Below are 20,584 nucleotides of genomic sequence, written 5' to 3'. Positions count from 1 at the left end.
TCATCTTCCTATGTGTTATGAATCAATCAGGGACTGCAAATCACAGACTGCACAAGACTGCTGTATTGCAAATATTGCCTGTCATTGTTTACTTGCCCTTTTTTCTGGGGAAAGCAGATGTTTTGCTCAGTCTGCAATGGGACTGCACTGCTGACCCTTATTTACACCTCAAGATGCAATGTACACACATGGAAAGACAGATCTGCCTTGTCATGCACATACTGGGTGGCAGAAGCCCCAGTGCTGAGGCATTTTCAGGACAGAGGAAATGCAGCTGAGCAGAGGGACAAGAAGGAAGCAAGAGTGACAGCCCCAGGAGCGAAGGACCTGGACCTGAGAGGCACAGACCACTGCCAGAGATCCCACAAGATGCTTGGCTTCCAGCACATAGGATGGTCTAGGAGTCCTGTTTTCTCCTACAGAGATCCCTTGTTGCCTCGTGCTGCTGGGATGAGAAGGAAACTGGTTCTCTTAGCACACCAAGAAAATTCCTTTACACTTGGACATTACTTCTTGGTTTGTAACTCAAACTTATAAATAGGATTTCTGTGGAGAAATGTCTGCGACACTCTTTCTTTCGGATTTCTGCGTCTTCGGGAGGCCAGAGGCCTCCGAAGAGAAGGTAAACAATTATTATCAGATGCTGTGGAATGCAACAGGGACACCTTGATTGGCTCATTTCCTATGTTTATAATTAAGAGCCAATCACCAATGCAAGCCAGGGGACTGAGTCCTTGGCCACAACTTTGTTATAGATTCTTTCTTTCTATTCTTAGCTTAGCTAGCAGCTCTGCAAACCTCTCTCTATATTCTATTAGTATAGTAATAATGTATTATATATAATATCTTAATAAATCAAGCCTTCTGATTCAAGAAACAAGATTCACCGTCTCTCTATCACCAGCTGCGACCCACTCAGGCGCGGTAATAATAGAGCTCAAAGGGGAAAACTGCACTGAAACAGTTGGGATAAGAGTGTGAGGATCACAGGTTCTAAGGAGCAGGCATGTGCAATATAACATGCAAACTGTTTGCAGATCAAGATGAAAAGAACTAGGTGGATTGTTTTCCTGACACTGTGGAGCTCTTCTCTTTTCACTGTGCAGTGCCAATGTCAGCTGGGTGCTTTTCATTCCTTTCCAATTCAGACAACTCAACTGTGTGAGCCATCCAAGTGGATGGCTGAGCTAGATCAAGTGCAGGGCATGCTTTGCTAAATTAAATAAGAAGTTAGTAGAAAAAAGATTACGCCAAGCCCTAGGAATTGCCTGGCACATCTCTGCTAGACAGAAAGCAGCAGGAACTTCCACATGAATAATCCTTGTGTTAGAAGGCCTGCCATTAGTTCTGAGTGAATTAAATCTGGGCAGCAGAAGCAGAGAAGACACACCAGACTGAGGTATCTTGAGTCTTCATATCTTCCTAAAAAAAAAATTAATTCCTTTAGTTATTTCTTCTTAAGGGAAAGATAGATGGGCTTAAAATGAAGGAGGAGTTTTTAAAATCTTGCTGGACATGAACAGGTACAAAACAGCTCCAATGTGGAGCAGAACCACAGAATCCTTGAGGTTGAAAGGGGCCTCCGGAACCCTCCTGCTCAAGCAGAGCCACATGGAGCTAGCTGCCCATGACCATGTACAGATGACTTTTGAGCATCTCCAAAGATGGAGATCCACATCTCTGAGCACCCTGTGCCAGAGCTTACGCACCAACCTAAAAACACTTTTTTCTTGATGTTCAAGGAACATTCTGCTGAGGTTTATTTGAGAACTAAAAATGCTAGCAGTAAGAATGATGTACGATTGTGAATTTCCTTGAATATCCCTGGATTTCAGAGCTAATCTTGGAACACTTGCAGGAGTTGCCTAGAAACCACCAGTCTGGCCACACCACTAAGTGCAGGCTGGGCCCGTATGGTACAGCAGATACTTGAATGTATCTATTATAAACACATACTACCTGTCACCGAATGATATGAATGAGAACAGAAATTATACCCATACTCCAAATATAGTCATTATAGCCATGTCCTATTATCATGCATGCAGAAAACCACATTTTATATAGAATCATATGTATGTGGGACATATATTGACATGCTAGAATCATATGTATGTGGGCATGCATCCTCCCCTACCTGTCTCAACCACATTGGAAACCAAGACAATTAGTTCCACCAAAGCAAGAAATCTCTCTTACAGGAAATGGAGCAGACTAAGTAGTCTGGCTTTCAGGCCCTTCTATAAAATTACACACAAGTTACACAAAAAAAAAAAAAATCTCTTCATGGTTAAGGAAAAGAGTTATGCAAGAGATTGCACTGGTGTAAAAAAAAAAGAAAGATCAAACCAAATCTAAAGCATTGTAGTAAAGTGAATATAATGTATTTATGACACCCCAGGAAACCTGTTATTACAGTGAAGAAAAATAAAAACATCTCAGGTTCCTTGCAAGCCAACTGCTAAAATCATTAAAGCTTCCTGGAATAATAGTGTATTCCCTCATGCCTTAGCTAGACCTGTCAACAACAGGAGCCCTGAGGAATCTGCCATGCTTGCTGGTTACTGCTGTCCTCCTTGTGGCTGTTCAATCACGTCATGCTGCTCATCTCAAGGGCAGAGCACAGCTGTCTGACTTCCTCTGGAGCCTACCAGGACCATTCCTGGAATGACCCCACAGCTGCAGAGGGGCAAACCAGCCAATGTGCTATGGGAGATGGCTACCTTGGACATCTGGGACTCTCCACAGGACTTGGTCATCCCACCCTGCCTCCTCCTTCTCCTCTTGAGACATACCCATTTCTTCTCTTCCTCAGTATACCCTCCTCCCTCTTCTGGAGCACCCTTTGCATTTATTTATTGTCACTGCATTTCCTGCACAGCCTGCATCTCCTTTATCTCCTGTTAATTCATAGCAACCCAATCACCTCCCCCAGAGAGGAGCAGCCCTGCTCAGAGGGAATGGAGCAGCACAAGCAAACTACTGGGCACAGCTGGCTCATCTTCAGCTGCTGTCAATCAGCACTCCCAGGCCCTTCTCAGCTGCTCACATTTCCACCCACTCTGCCCCAGCCTGTAGTACTGCCTGGGGTTGTGGGACCCAAGGGCAGGATGCAGCACTTCACCTTCTCAAACCTCATAAAATTGTCCTCATTGATCCAGCCGGTCCAGTTCCCTCTGCAGAGCCTTCTTGCCCTCCCAGCAGATCAGCACACCTGCTCAACTTTGTGTCATCTGTGAACTGACTGAGGAGACACTTGATCCTCTCTTCTCTCAACCAGTCTCCTAAACAGGCCAAAGTCTGCCTTCTAGAAGTCCAAGACAGAATTTCTGCTGAGGCCCTTCTTGCTTCTCTGTGGATCAAAACTCTATCATTTTGTGTTTGCTGTGCCCAAGAGGCCTCCAAACACTACAAGTTCTTCACTATTCACAAATACCACGTTCAGTGGTGGACCTGGCTCCTTCACCAGCTGTGCCAGGAGTTGTCAGCCACACTCTCCAGGAACCTTCCTAGGCTGTGTCCTCTGCTGTGTTGTATTTCCAGCAGGCATCTGGTCAGCTGAAGTCCTCCCCAGGGGCCAGTGACTGGGAGACTTCTCCCAGGTGCTTGTGAAATATTTCAGCTGCCTCTTTGCCACACAGACTCCCACCAGGATACCTGCCTTGTTGCCTTCTGATTCTAACCCATAAACACTCAACTCTATCCTCACCATCATTAAGCTCTAGACAATCAACTCTCCCTAACTGGAGAGGGCTACCTCTCCCTAACTTATAGGGCTACCCTGTCGTCATTACATTGCAAGAGTTCTACATTGCTAGAGTTTCGTACCTCCCTGATGTTTCTCATAGGCAGCTCCTCCAGGCACTGAGTCTTCCTTGTCCTCACAGCAGCCAGCTGATTCCAGCTCCCACCAATCCACTCTTTTATAACACTCTCCTTATTTGCTACAGCTGTGACCTGTTAACATCAGGCCTGCTCCTAATCCTTAATGATTGGCTCAGCTGCAACTCTTTAGGGGGTAAGATTACCTTCTATACCACCTTTATTTACCTATGTTCTATCCCCCTACACTACCCCACCATCTCCCCTTCTTTACCTGCCCCTTCTGAAGTGTTTCTAGCTATCCATTGCAGCATTCCACTTGGAGGAGCCTTCCCCTAATGTCTCTGTGATGGTAACTGAATTAGTTTTCCTGCTCCTTCTGTGTGCTGCCCTCTGTGTGCACTGGCGTAGATCTACCTCAGCTGGGCTTTTGATCCCACCCACCATCTTTTTGGAAGGAAGCAGCCCTAATTCCCACATGACCTACATTATAGTTCTTAGTAAACAATCAATCACAGAGATAGTACATTGCTTTTGGGGTAAAGCTACTCCCTGTATTATGTTTTTTTCTCTGCTTAGGGGGGAAAAACAATCATAACAAGCCTTTCCATAGGCCTCATGATTATTTAACTGATACTAAGCAGATGAGGACACAGTGGTGATGCATTATTCTTCTGAAGCACAGGCCATGGATGAAGCTATGAAAGAACGTTGATTCCAGCCTTGCAAACACCATTTGGAATAGCTTGGATCCATGGCTAAATTTAGGCTTAAAAGACAACTCTTACCTCTACAGTGAGCTAAGCCACATGAAGACAAGGGAATCTTTATTTTTGAGCACATTTGGAACAACAACTGTTGAACTAGACTAAGACACTCAGAGGCAAAATGTTCTCATCTGCATAATTTTTTGCTTTTCAGACTTCCTTCCAGATCATCTGGTTCTAGAGAATATAAAAGGGTATCCTGCATCCAACTTTGCCTGTCCATAGTGGAACAATGAAAAGGTCTTAGAAATGAAGACTCTTGTCCAATGGTTTGAAAACCTAGCAGCAATGCCTGAGCAAATTTGCCATGTAATCTATTTCAATTGTTTGGCTTTGCTCAAATAATTTTGAACAATAAGAACCAAATTTTTGGTTACATTTTTGCAACATTACAAATCAAGTAGTGACATAAATGTAGAGTGAAAAAAGACTAGAAATTACGTGCCATTTGAGAGTTTAGTTTTTAGTTTTTCTATCAGGATAGGATCATATTTTCATGAAAGCTCTTCACAGTCTAAGCACTTAGATTATATACATAATTAAAGCTGTAGTATGTCTGTAATGACCATAAACAATCACAGTGTGCAAGCAAACAGAGACAGAATAGAAAAAGAAAGAAAATCTGCTACAAATAAGAAACTTGTTGCAGGAAAATACTTAACCTGTCCACCACCAAAGCCCTTTAGAATGTGCTACATACAGAACCATATCAAACCAGAGCTACAGACACACACCTCCTTTCACAGGCAGATATAAAATTCTTTACCTTTTACTTCCAGGCAGGTTTTAGACACTGACAGGCAAAGCACCACTGGGTTGTTTGGGCATCTAAAAGAAGAGCACATTGCTGTCACCTGAGTGGCTCAGTTCAGCTCTGCTCACCTAGGTAGCCCAGGAAAAAGCAGCTCTTTCTTTCTCTCATTCAGAAATCTCTACTCAAAATTTCTGCAACATTTTAGGTTTTGATCAAAATATACTTTGGACCTTTAGCAGAGATTGGAAATGTGTTTTCTTTTGTTGCAGAACTTTTCTACTAAAAAATTCTGCAAAGAACTAAGATCCAACCAAAAACAGGAGCAAAAAGAAACTGTTTCCATGAAGCCTGAGCAGGATCTACAGTCACAGCTGGTAAAGACTTTTGCTAATGGGAAACAGCAGAGGGAACTGATTTAACAAGTAAATTAAGTATTTTCTACACCTTGTATATGCAGGTCTCTTACCCTCAGGCATACTGTCAATGAAGGCAACTGCAGCTCCCTCATCACAGCCCTGCATTCAATACCACTTTTGTCAGGGGAAAAGTGTCAGGGCTTTCAGGCAAACTGTAATAGCAGGCCATTGCTTGCAGGCCCTGAGTCTAATTATTGGCAAAACAGCACTTGAAGATTTAGCTTTTGTTTGCACTATGCTTGTTCTCTGGCCATTAGCAAGTATTTAAATAGAATTAATTGGCTACTTGCAAGGTCATCTCAATAATTTTTGAGACAAAGCCTAGTGAGTTCTCACACATGCAGGGTTAGTGGTACACAGAGCCCAACCTGCCAGCAATGAAGTGTGCAGTACACAGCCTCAGTGACACAGCCAACTATTTCAGTCCCCAGATTAGCGACCCTTTTTCTATGCAGAACTACACATAGGCAGAACCTGTGTATAGTTATCCCAATCCCTCTATATTTAGGGCTCAAACCATTGAGAGAAATGGTAGCAAAAATGAGCAAGGTGAGAGAAAGCTGGAGAGAAAGGCATTTAATTTTGCTGATAGTGACAAACTGATCTCTTCCCCCCTCCACCGAAACCCACGCATTTACCTTTGAAGGGAAGCATGGTTCAGCAACATAGCCATATCCTAAGAGATTCCCTTTTAAAATCACTCAAATAGTCCCATTCTAAGGGCAGCATTTCCCTCAGGTACATGCTTCTTTGTCAGGAGAGAACTTAAACTCCATGTTTCTTTTGTGGTTAGCAGCTGCATTAAACAATGAAATTAGCAATGTATATTTTACAATTAGGAATCTATTGTGTTTGAGCCAGTTCTTAATTAAGAACCAATGTGTAGTTTGATTGCATAGTTTGCATAATTAACACAACACAGATTTAAATCCTATCTTTGCTCAGGAAGTTGCAACAGCCTGCAAATCAACAGCTATCTACTGTAGATCATGAACTTCTCAAACCCATTTATTAAATTGTTGGCAGAACATTCACCAAAAAAAGACAGGGAAAAAAAATCAGGAAAAATCCCAAGAATAGGCATGGAAGTCTTATAAATGTTCACACAATTCTAATAATACTACAGCAAAATGGCAGATGTGACATATTTAAACAATTATGAACAGCAAACTGTGTGTGTGTCCTAGGAGATAAGCTGTAGCTTGTAGTAGCTGACTCAAAATGGATAATCAGAGTTATGCTATATTGACAATTAAAACTAAGAAAAGAAAGCCATGCCTTATTGCTGACTTATGTTTTTGGTTTTTTTTTTTTTTTTCAGAACTAGAATAGGCATAAAAGTTTCATGTTAAAACTGGATTGGTACAAGGAAAGTAGTGTACTATGGAAAAATTAATCTAACTGTACCTGTAGTGGGCTCTGAAATAGGCATTACCACACAGAAAACAGATGTCAGTATCACTGGAAAAATGTCAACATGCTGCTCTGGAGACACTGTATGAAATATCAGAAATGATTTAAAGAAGAAAATGTTTTCTCACTACATCCATCTGTGGATACATTCAGATTTTTTTTTTTTTTCCCTGAAGGCAATAATGGAACTGCAGAAGATCAAGACAACACAGGACATGCAATGAAGATCTATCAAATCATTAAATACACAGGGAAAATAAACAGGGAATGATCATTCCCTTTTCCTTGATACAGAAGAAATAGGCAGCAGTCAATCAGGTTATCAAGCAGCAGGCTTAAAACCAACAAAAGAAAATGCATTTTCAACCTCTGCTAAAGGTCCAAAGTACATCTTGATCAAAACCTAAACTGATCAGAGCTACAGAGCATTATTCTTGTATCTATTCTAAACATAGTAGCTTATATTCAAATTATGGTTCACAATTTCCAAACCTGTAAAGGTTTCTGAAGGTGCCTTCAGGCACTCTGCAAAATTTCGTTTATCTCTTCCCCTGATTTTTGTTACTGCCCATTTCTGAATATAAGGTACCTGGCTATATGGACCACTATGGAGAGCTCTTGTGCATTAATTAGCCCAGGTGTAGGCACAGCTCAGCTATAAACAACATTCTTAGCAGTAGAACTTACCCTGGTGTGGAGAACAAAAAGAAGCCAAGTTAATGTAAGGACCCTGAAGCTGCATCTTCAGCAGAGTGCCTCTCATAACAGCGCTGGTGAAAGTATTTTGTAAGCTATTTCATAAGCTTTGTCTATGTTTCCGTGATCATGGAGAATATGAGAAAGCTACAAGTTAATTTGTGCTGGCACCAGGACATTCAGAGACCTACAAGTCTGTACTTGGCTTAATACAGAGTTCACCCAAAATCAGAACAGAGACAGCATTATGTATTTCTAATTGGTCATAAGCAACATTTCGTATGTGGAACTCAGCATTCCCAAACTATTTGATCAGACTTTAAAAGAGATGAGGCTGAAATAAAAATCCACTGAATCCATTTGTTCTGCAGAAAAAGGCAGTAAATTATCTTAATTAATGTTGTCATTGTGAGTTCTTTGCTGAAGTCTCTTAAATAAGTAAGCAATTTAGCTAGTTCCCAAAATCAGGGATATTTTCACACAGGAATCAGAACTGAAAAGTTCCATCACCAAAATCTGTGTTGTCATAACCTGCTATCACAACAGTCTGGTTTTGTCTGCAAGCTCCCTGTGCAACTGGGTGTTTGCACATGCATGTGTGAGAGAAATGACTGATCTGGAGTTTGCACATGTGCCTTGTATTCCAGGAAATTTACATCAAAATAGGAGACTTTGGTGGGGAACTCTCCAGGATTATTTGAAAGGAATAATCCTTTTATGAGCGACCTTTTATAAAGTCCTTCATTTAAAAAAATCTTTTTTGGTTATCAGTAGATAACCAAAAGATCTTTTAAGATGATATGGCTTCATCTGAAAGAGCTTGGTAATCAAAGGAATAGAACACAGTTTTTTCATTTAATTCCTTCTGTCAGCTGCAAACAGATTCCACATCTGGTTGGTTTTCAAAAACAAGCACAGCAACAAAATGCAAAAAACAATGTACCAATTTAAAAATACCAAGAAACAAGGTAAGGAGCACTTGAGTGCTAAGCACTGCCATATACAATATGGTGTGGGGGTTTACAGAGATTTACATGGCATCTGCTGGTCTCAGGAGTGCAGTATCAAGGAAAAGTTGTCTGAGTGCTGCCTGGTACAGAAGGCAGCAGTCAGAGGCTGTGTTCTCAGGCATTCTCATGACTACTGTCCTGACCTCATTCTTTTGGCTTTCCTAATTTTACAAGTTTTTGCATTTAGTCGGCTAGCAGAAAGCAAATACCATTGGAAATCCTTGTAAAAAGTTGTACCAGAGGTGCTTCCCCATCCTGGAGAGCAAGACCTGGGCTCTGAAGGAGAAAGGAAGCTTGAGCAGCTTTCAGATAAATTAGAGCCCAAGAAGGAAAAATATATGGGGTTTTTAGGTAGGCTTTCTTTTTCAAATGTTTTATTTCTAAAAAAGAAATCTTCCCACCTTCCTCCTTATAGAGGAGGAAATAAAAAATGGCAGTACAATTTCCATATAGACAATGAGAAAAATGCAGCAATGCTGCTGTATTTAGAGTGAGTGGAAGAGATAGCCCACACTCCAAGTACAACAGAGGAAGGCACCACCACATGCACCAGAGAAGGATGGTAAATACAGTAATGGTGAGGGGGAATTGGATACAGGCCAGTGCCTCCTACAGGTGTCACTCAGACATCCCCTCTCCCAGCAGGACCTCCTGGCCTGGCCTAGCCCTCACTGAGGACTTTTCCCCTGGTGTCCATGGGTTTCATCCCCCTGCTGCTGCTGCACTGCAAAGGAGACTTTGCTGCTTGTGCCATGCCAGGGCATTTCATTTCCTGACCTCTTGGTTCATAGAACTGTTCCCACCAACCTTAAACAAGACTGGTTCTGCTGTGAAAAGCAAAACTTCCATATCTTGGGGATTACCACAATTCTATGGTGAGCAGGAGATCTTGGCTGCTGGCTAGAATTACCAGCCTATGCAGAGTTCCTTTTGAGTATGAATTACTCGCAATGAGCACCAGAAAAATGCCATAGCAAGCAGCAGAATGACTGTGTCATTGAGCCTGACAGGTACTGTTTATTCCTAAACTATTTCTTTTTTTTTTTTTTCTGACTCCAGGCTGGATTTCTGCCCTGTATTTTTCCCATCCAGCAGGATGTACTGTTCCTGCTGACAGTGGTTAAGCCCACGCATGGAAAAACAGTGGCACCAAGCTGAAGAGAGGCAGCACTTCTCCAGCACTTGCTTACATAGACTTTGCTTGTGTTTTTGGCCAGAACTATCACTTTAAATGGTGGACATTTTAATTCTTTACTAGAAAGGACAGGATGAAGTGGAAACTCAGTCTGACTATTCTACCACAAAGCAACTGGTGGGAGCTTCCTACTTTCTTGGTTTAGCTCATGCAGTAACAACCTCTACAACCACCACCTCATCCCTTTCACAGACTCTCACAGTAGGCTTTCCAGACACCTCAAATAATGTTTTTTCATGTTTTCTAAACTCCTTTTTTGAAGGTTAATAATTTGTTCACTTCAAAATGTCATGCTTACATACCCTCCAACTGCTCAGCAGAGACCTGAGAACCTCAGCAGAGTGCAGCTCTCTGCTGGGACTCTCCTTACTACTGCAACTCAGCTGGGACAGTTTTAAAAGAAAGATAGAAAGGACCAAAAAAATGCTCCAGAAGCCGGTAAAATTATCAGTCCCTAAAAGAAAGTATCCTGTAAAGAGGAGAACCCGTTTACTGTGTGGGTAATGGCATGGGAAAGTTAGGGGGGAGTTTCTGAAGGAAGGAGGAGCTTGATGGTACAAGTAAATGCCAGGCTGAGTATTTTGAAGTATGTGGTTTCTGTCCTCAGCTTTTGGTGTCTTCATCTAATCTTAAAATGTGGCTATCAGCTCAAGGAACAGTAAAGCAGGAGTCAAAATCAAGCTCCAGCTGTAACAAGATGGCAAATGTGGCTGCCATCAGCCTCAAAGGCAGGTCCTTCTGTTATTTTAGCTAATAATCCATGGCTGGTTGATATAAACCCATAAATAAATAAATAAATAAATCAGTAGGCTTTCCTAGCAGTGGTGGTTAGGGTGGGCTGCCCTGCCTTTGGGACCATGTGAGCAGGGATGCTGCTGCTGCTGCACCAGGGTCTGGGTATCTCCACTGCTGCAGGTGTCACTGGCTCTGTCCTCACCATGCCTGGCTGGTGGCAGCAGCTCTGCTAGGGTCCAGGAGCCAGGCAGGGCCAGTGCCTGTGGATTTGCCATGGGAACCTGCCTGTGGGCTTCTGGGAGGCTGCACAGAGGAGGGGGCTATATTTCATTACACACACTGGCTGAAGCTAAGGTTCAGTTACCTGTGTGTGCTCCAAGCAGATGTTTAAGTTAGCTCACAGCTATCCCAACATGTGGGCAAACCCCAGGCAGAGAGCCTCCAGCGTGGTGCTGTCCTGCCACTTGCAGACTGCTGCAGCTGGAGCTGCAGTTCTGCAATTTTTCTTGTATATGACTTCTTCCATGGGTCAGGCAAGGCTGAATCAATACAATTTTTTTCTTTTGTATTTCAAGTATTATTTACGCAACCAAAAGAAAATAAATCTCATAAGGAGGAATCTTATTGCAAAGGGTGAAATCTTTGACTTGTTCAGAGCAGTAAATTCCATGGAACTAAGCCAATGTAGGCCAGCTGAGTTTCTGTCCCTTCATATTTAAAGATGGAGGTAGAGACCTGGTCCAGAGTTTTATGATACAAAGATGGTTTATAATGAAAACAGACCAACTCCATACAAATGTTCCAAATATTGAACTTATTTTCATAGTAGACATTAAGGAGAGAGCAGCACAATATTGGGATTTGAGAAACCTTTATGAGAATTAGACCAAGAAAAAAAATCAGAAAACAACCATTAATGTCCAGGGCTATTTTCAAAATCTCCTTTGCAGTTTTCTCTTCCCTCCTTTTTACAAATGTGGGAACAGTTAATCACTCAGGAAGAACACTTTATAAATTTGGAAACTTAAAGAATTCCCCTTTCAGACTCAGCCCACATTAAAACAAAGAGTTTACATTTTTTTTTTAATCTAGTGAAGAATAAACATAATATTTTGTGTGACAAAATACAAAACAGGCTTTCCATCCCACATTTCAGTCAGCTGAGATTTTAAATAGCTCTTAAAAAGTGTCATGTAACAACCAGGCTAGCAGTACTGCAGTGCAAAAGGGAAGTCTTTCTGACTTTTTACACAGCATACCAAGCAAAGAAACCCAGCCCACCAGAGACCAGACCTTACATTCCCTCTGTGGATGAAAGGACTTTGTTACAGCTACAAGCAGCCTGCACAGTAGTGATCCTGTCAGACAGGGTAAGCCTAATCAAAAATGTCTTCTCCCTTCCAGCCAGCAAGGCTCCCCATCCAGCCAGGGAGACTTTGCCTCATGGGAAAGAATGTCTATGAAACTTGGAATCAGCCCGGTCAGAAGCTTGTGACTCAGCTCCATTTCTCAGCTCTCCTAGCAGCTTGGATAATGGCCTGCCTCCTTCTCCATCTCCCTGTGGTACCACCTCCAGACTTCTGACACTGAGCCCTTCTGGTCAGAGTTTTTTGTGCATTCATTTCAAAACCCATCTACTTTTTGATGGAGTGACACACTCACCATCATAATATCTTCAGGGGATAAAGCAAGCCTGAGTTCAAACAGCCCAGCCTTGACCATTAGTAGCTGCACCAAATGCAGTAAGAGCACAGATACTGTGCAGTCTCCAAGTATTTTTAAATGTGCCTAGAAAAGCAGAAGAGACCGGCATCTCCTTCCTACAAAAAGGCATCTGGTAGCTCAGACAGCAAGTGTCTTAGACTTTTGTCCAAATATGTTCATGGATAAATATGTTCATGGATAAAGAGGCAACAAGGTGCCTGCCATGCTACAGACACTATCCATAGTGTTGTCCATGCCTGAGAAGCTCTTCAGGCACAAAAATCTCTGCAAGGTTGGAGAAATGCTTCTCAAAGCAACAGACATTTTGCCTAGTATAGTGTTTGCCCAGGACAGTGTTAATAACAGCAGGGGTTTTGTGAATGTTATTTAAGTTTGTTGTGTTAGAATGTGTTGGGTTGATGAAGAGCAGAGGAACAAAAAGAAGTTTTAAAATTACCAAAACAAACAAACCAACAAAAACTGAAAAGTATCTCTGTCTCTCTGATCTGCACAAATTTTTTTCTGCCTAAGCACAGCATGGAATGATTTTTTGTTCGCATGTCTGCATATCTTCTTAACAACCAGAAGAATGTTGTGGCTGGATGAAAAGGTCTTTTTTGACCAGTTAATTCCATGAGTAACATAATCACAAATGTCCTGTATCCACACATAAACTAGTTTGCTCTTACCTGTACATCTGTTGTATATTGGGAAGCTGAAAAAACCAGACCCATGGTCTGGATGTAAATCAAACATCTTTACAAACCTAAGCACTCTGTCCCTATTAAAATTCAACAGGAGTGATATATCAAAAACTTTGCAGATTGTTGTGAAAATTTAGCTTCAGGGAAGTTGACCTCTTTTATAGACACAAGGAGGATTTTTCACTAAAATCTCACTTGAATGTTATTATTACAACTGAAAATCTTCCCATATTCCCAGGAGATGACTGCATTGCATGTTATCCCAGAGAACAAGATTGCAGGACAGACTTGACAAATCCAGACAACATTAAAAGTAAGCGGATGACGATTTTTCTGCTGGGACAAATCCAGCAAGTTCTAGACTTGTTTACTAGCCCCAGACCAGAACAGCTCATCAAACTGCAGTACTTAAAACCAGAGCTGAAGCTCTAATATTTAAAAATGTGTTTTGGAAACAGTCTGTGTACACTGAAAACATTGGACTGGATTCAAAAGTAGCATTTGAAACTGCCATCTCCTAATTAAAACAATGTACTCCTAGATGCTTGCTTCAATTGATACCTTAAGCATATCTTGATGATTGAATTTGTTTAGTGAATGGAGATAGAAAACTTTCCTCATAATTAATTTTCACTTATTTGAATGTCTAAACAATTTCACAGGCTCTTGTTTCCTCCTGATTAATTTGACTTACAAATGCTGAAGATTGGGGTACAGTTTATGTTAATGTCTTCCAGATTTTTGGCTGCATGATTCTATAAATTCTGTGCTGATACTGAATGGAAATTTCAGTGTTTGAATCACTTTAATTTGGTGAAATTTTTAATAGAAGCTTGTGGAGAGGAAAAGAAATATCTCCACCTTATTTAAAGGTGTTGAAGATTTTTACAATGACTTTCCTTTAAAATCCAACATCCCAGTTTCCTATAGAAAATGCAGAGTTTCAAAACTTTTAAAGGAAATTCATAAAGGAGTATCCAATGGCTTTCATTGAACCTAAACTTTCAAAGAATATTCTACTGGTAAGGAAAATATAATTGAAAATAAAATTAAAGGCAAAGTTATATGTTCATAAAGTCTATATGCAATGGCTTTAGAGACACTGATGACCATCTAACACCATGTATGCAGGACTTCAGGAAAGCCACCATGTTTTTCACTGTTGCAGAGTAACTCAGTGTATTATGAAAAGTAAACAGATTTATTCTAAAAGATTTTTATATTGTCCTTGGTGCTGTCTTAGAAGTGGCTCATCAGTGGTGTAATTTTAACCTCTCATGTATGATACAATATTGTTTGTTCATTTCTTTTCTATTTCAAGGTCTTTTTGGGCACTGTTGAAAAGAAGTACTATGGCATTTTACTGCATTAGAAGTAAAGAAAAAATAATTATCAGCTAAAACTAATTTGACTAAGGGCTTCTTGCTGTTCTGAGAATATCACAGTGGCTGCATAGAGTGATCTGGAAAACTCCCCACATTATTCTAGAGACTGTGTCCAGAGCCAGGAATAGCCATGCTTTCAGAAACAGCCTCTGTCTGCAGAGCTGGGTAGACACCACACTGGAAATCATCAGCTACAAGGTCTAGCTGGGGTTCATGACAGATAAGCAACATTCACCTTTCAAATCTACAGCAAGAAAAGCTGGAAAGCTTTGAAGAAAGGCTGTGAATAAGACATTGTTAAAATCAGTAGCAGTTTTCTACATATATTCTGGTATGCATTATTTAGGTTTTGAAAAATCTTGAGAGGGTAAAAAGGGAAAGACAAGAAGACACAGAGGACTTGAGAGCAGAAGAGAGTGTAATTTACTGAAAAGCTTAATAAAGTGGAAAAAAATTATTTTAAAAAGAGAAAATATTCTATGAACTGCAAAATTCCTGATTAATAACTTCATATCAATATTTGGTGTAAAGGGGTTTGATGAAAACAAAACTTGAGGAAAACACTCTCCAGTTTGGTGTCTCTTCTGACTCCACTAATGTGTGCTGCAGGTGCCCTGTAAATACCTTCCCACAGCCATGTGCTGCCAATAGTGTGTGGCAGCTGAGGTCTCCCTTCTCTGAGTCTCTCTCCTCTGCCCAGGCCAATTTTTCATCAAGCCTGCAAGAAGTCTCTTCTTTGAGATTTCTACATTCTTTCAGACTTGTTTTAAATCAGGAAACAATTCCAAATGTGTTGGATAAGAGAAGGTAGTGGGCAAAAGAAGATCACAAATCTTATCACTGCAGGATCCAGACACAAAGCAAGGCTTACTTGATGACCATGTGGACGTGTGTATACCTTCACTAAGAACAGGTACTAAGAGTGCTTTTTAATCTGATAAAAGCACAACATCTTTTTAACCTGAAAACTTGGACAAATTCAAGACAGAAAGGTCAACAAGTGAATACAATAATTTGTCATGTGAGCAAGTCACTGAAGAGGTTATTCTACATCTCTCTCATATTCAACACTAGATGCTGATTTGGAAAAAAACATATTTTACCCAAAGGGGATGAAATATGATGGTATAATAAAGATGGGGCAGTCAATGGACCCTAAGGTCTTAAGACTGTGAACCATTCTGCATTAGTTATGGATGCTGTCATATGGTTGGTGTTGGCAAGAACTCTGTGAGTAGTCCCAAAAGCTGGGTTGGATGAGCATGCTGTGAGCATGGGCCGTCAAACAGCAGAGACTGCAAACTCTCCAAAACAATTTTCTTTGCAGCAGCAGACCAAGCACCCCCCTGCTTGGGCTCTTTACTAAAAATCCCTATAACCTATCAATTTACACGTGTAAGCACAGCTGACAGTTTGCCACTGGAAGTGGTTGCTATTCCTATCCATAAATGCTGCCTTGCACTTTTTGTTCTGGAGCGCTGCAGCACTTCACAACTGCTCAGCACCATGGTGAGGCACGTTAGAGCTGCAAGGACCAGACACAGCAAAGCTCTGTGTGGCAGCCTGTGCCAGGATCACCGTGTCCTCAAACAAGAGCTGCCTCAGCAGGAACTCTGGGAGAGTGAGCACTTAGTCCATTTGGAGTGATCTGGGTACCTCAGACAACACTTGCCCCTTTTTAAGCAGCTGTGAGTCTGCAAAGTGTTCAAGACCACATTCTGTGCTGTTGTTAGACATGGTGCCTGATTCCCATTGCCCACTCTGCCTGGGAACACTTCTGAAATTCCAACTCAGATGGACAAGTTCCAGCCTCCAAGGCTCCATCTTTTCCACCACATGCCTTCTCAAGGATCCAATGAATGCCTGACCTTACTTGGCTTGGGAGCATTGACTGCAGCAGACACAAACAGAGCTGTCTGTAAGTGGAACACTTCCTCTGGGAGTGTGTCCTCCCTCCATGCTGAGTCTCAGGGGCCAGGCTCAGTCACTGCTGGCTTGGGCAGGCTGACAGCAAGGAGTGTCCCACCACAGCCATCCACAGAGCAAGGCTGGTGGGGAACCTCGTGCTCTGTAGTGACAGTATTGCAGCAAAATGCATCTGGCAGAAGGAGACAACTTGCAAAAAACTAAGGTGAGAAGAATTGAGTGTTGGCAACCTTAACAAGCTGGATTCCCAAAATGAGCTGGAAGGATTTGGCAGAACTCAAATTACATTTTTAAACAGTTACTGTAAGTGTAAATGTTATTTTATCCGCCCCCTTGAACTGATCATCCTGGCCAGCCACCAGGCAACCACACCCAAGCTGTTACTTTTACAGCTGCAGAGATGGGGGTCAAGATTGTCTATATTCTGTGTAACTCAAAACCTATTATTAAAGTAATTCATTTGCAAATAAATCATCCTTGTTATGAAGCTCCAAGTAAAAGGAATAAAATAAGAGCTTGTGAGCTTGAGATCGTTTGCTGAGTGCAAATCCCCCTTCTTTCCCTGGACACATTAAAACCCTTAACAAGAATTAGTCACCAAGGGAGCTCCTTATTTCATTCAAATCTGGGGAAGTTGACATAGGAATCATTAAAGAAAATAAAAAACAATAACAAAAATACCCCAAAACGAATCACAAAGTTTATCAAGTAATGGCTCTTCACAGGAGAACATAAAAGGTATTGCATCACTCAAAGGTCTAACACTGAGCCAGAACATCACTGAGAACGTGATTTTTAATTAATTTCAGCATTACTTTAATCAGAACATGAGAATGTGAGCCTGGTCCCAGGTGAGTCAGTATAAAGCCTCACTAACTTCAATGGAGGCAGGATCTCACTGCTGTGGAAAGTTTGAGAACAATCATATGATGCCTGAGAGGAAACAAGTGCCTGTTGTCTGCAGCCCTTTACATGATCCAGCTCTAAACACTTTGGGCTCCAGTTCAGCACTTGTTCAGCACCTCACACCAGCCTGTTCAAAAGTTGTCTTTTCCTGGTGATGCTTTTTGATTTTTTTAAATTGTACCCTTTTTTCTTCTCACAGGGTCAGGTTTGAAAGCTTTTTCTGCATTTTTAGGAATGTCACCAAAACTTTTGAATGTTTTGGTATAACACATTTTCTTTTAGTCTTAAGGTAAAAATTTTAGGTTTGTTTACTTCTGCAAGTCTGCACTTGGTTATTCTTCCAGTACTTTTTTCCTTGATTCTGTAAGATACTGGATATTCATGAGAACCCCAAGCAAATTTAATGTTAATCAAACCTGGCCTTCAAGATTCATTATATCTTTAAACAAAACAAATAAAGGAATAAGTTGCTATTAAGCATAATGTTATTTTGTGCTTGCTGAAATATCCACAAATATACATCAAGATTAGTCAGCACTCTTGTGACGAATTAAAGACACAGGATGGGCTTTAAAGTGATACCACATCCATAAAAATATTATGCTGAAACTGAAACAGCCAGAGCCAGGCTTTTGTCTTTATGGTATAGAGAATTCTGAAAGAAATTTCCACAGGACATATTCCCTGATTTTTATTAACCATTCCTTATGTAGTGTGCCTTCTCTGGCTCTGTATTTTAGGGCCTCTAGCACTGTATTTTACTGGCCAGAGGTCCAGCCACCTACTTGCTGCTGTGGCTACAGACCAGACCTTGACCAGTATCCAAGCTGAAATATTTTGTATATTTTGTTTTTATTTCCACAACTATTCTATACTTATACTTAGACACACTTTTTATAATAACTGCTAGAAAATAATTTATTAAGTTTGCTTACATTCTTTACTGTCTACAAAAGCATAAGGTTCTTTATGGATGTTTCTAAAAATGCTGTGATTCTTCTCAATTTGTAGTTATATGGCCTGTAAAATTAAATTGATTTTTTCTACAGGAAGATTATATTTTCAGTACATTTTCCATTCCTTTCTACTAACATTTTAACACCAAAAAATTTATATTTTTATATATTTATGTCGGCAATGTCTTGAAGTCACTATGTTTTCTGAATCCCAAACTAAAGAGGATCTAGTGCAAGCAGCCAATGTATTTTTGAATGCTACATATTAAGCCCCACCACTTTTTTCCTGCCTGTGGTCTACATGAGTTAGATTTTGGGTCCCTGAAGACAGCACCCAGATCTTGCAAAGTGCCTTTCCCAAGGGAACACTGTAAGTTCCTGCTCAGAAATCTTTTAGTAGCTTACAGGAGAGAAACAATAAGCCAAAGGGAGAACTGAATGAACAAACCATGTACACACAGAGCGAACGGTCAGTAATGTACTGTATTCCTCCACCTTCCCTTCTCCTTCCCTCTGTGGGACCTACCTCGGCCATCTACGGAGCACAGCTGTGGCAACCACCTGTGAGGAGACCATTCCCACCACCAGCTGTCCTGCCACTGAAACTCTTGCAGCACTGTCCACCCTTCATCTGGAAATTACCTCATCCTTCACCAACACGTGTCTAGCTGTGAGAGGCTTGGGATCCCGGCAGTGATGCTCCATGGTTTGGCCAGGGAATCGCCTCCTTTTATGAGTCTCGGGATAAAATAATCCAGTAGTACCTGCAGAGTTGGTACTCACTGCTCCTCCCCCATTTTTTAGGTCTTCAAATATGTAAAAATCAAAGTGGCACACTGGTTTTACATTTCAGAGAGTGACATGCCAGGCAAAGAACACACATGAGATTTTGTGGAGGGAAAAGTATCAATGGTCTCTTATTCACGCATCTTCCAAAAAACAGCACCACCAAAACAAAGGCACAACTGTTCCCACAGGATAAAGGGAGCATTGATAGTGCTCCTAAAAACAAGCTAGTGCACTCTTGACATTCCTGTCTTGTTGAATCTTCACTAAACTGCCACAACTGCTCGATTTCAATTTGTCATGATCACCAACTAAAATTGCCATTAGAGCAAAGGAAGTGAATGCTTGGGAAATGCATGTCTCCATGCACAAGCAAGAGTACCTGAGGAGGTATTAGAAGAACAGCAGGGCAAATATAAAGTAGAGATTCCAAGAAAATTATCTATTGCATCTGACTAATACTTTTTCAATAATATTACTTTTTTGATCTTAACAGAGGTCCATAGCACTGTGTCCAACATTTAAGTTATTGATGCACACACAAAGGCAGCAGTGTCACAAGAAGTCACATGGGAGCAGGTACCAGACAGGACAAACCCTGCTGCCCAGGCAAAGTTAGAAACACAAGTGAAGAAATATTTTAACAATATTTGTTATTATATTCCTTCCTGTAATTTTGACAGGGCTCTAAATATGATGCCAAGGGGCGACACATGTGAGTGAATATCTGAGTAGTTACATTTCTGCTAAAAAAAATTATAGTTATTTTTCAAAGTTTTCAGTAAACCAAAAGAAATCATTTCATTTAGGAAGAAGAAATATTTGTGATCAAATTTGCAAAGCATTTGGAACCAAAGTAATATTTAGTTTCAAAGATTATATCAATCTTTAGTTAAATTTTATGATATTTTTAAGGTGATACAGGGGCTTCTAAAACTATTACCTGTCTTCCCCCAGTAGAAATAATTTGCTGTGATAAACTCTTTTTTCAAAGCATATTAAATTTCTGTCTAGGTTCATTAAGGGATTCTGAACTAAAACATTTCACTCAACCCTTACTCTCTCAATCTTGTTTAGACTGAGATTTGTTAATCTAAAGGAAGAGCACTAGTATGGTCTTGTTGTGTTATCAGCCAACATTGTACAGAAAAATGCATGTTGTTTTCCAAAAAAATAACTGTAACAAGCACTCAGGGAAAGCACTATCACTATATGAAATATGAAGGCTGAAAAAAGAGAGATAGCTTTTTCCTAATCTACTGGAATGCTGCAAACTGAGATGTATAGGGCTGCTTTCCAAGTACTCAGAGCAAGAACACTGCCAAGTGCATCCCATGGAGCTCAAACACCCCAGCATGATAAATATGACAGTAATTTTGTTGTCTTTATTGAGAGGACTGCCTGTGAGC

Source organism: Melospiza georgiana, chromosome 5 (genome assembly GCF_028018845.1).
Source record: "Melospiza georgiana isolate bMelGeo1 chromosome 5, bMelGeo1.pri, whole genome shotgun sequence".
In the NCBI taxonomy this organism is placed as follows: domain Eukaryota; kingdom Metazoa; phylum Chordata; class Aves; order Passeriformes; family Passerellidae; genus Melospiza; species Melospiza georgiana.
This window is presented reverse-complemented; position numbering follows the sequence as displayed.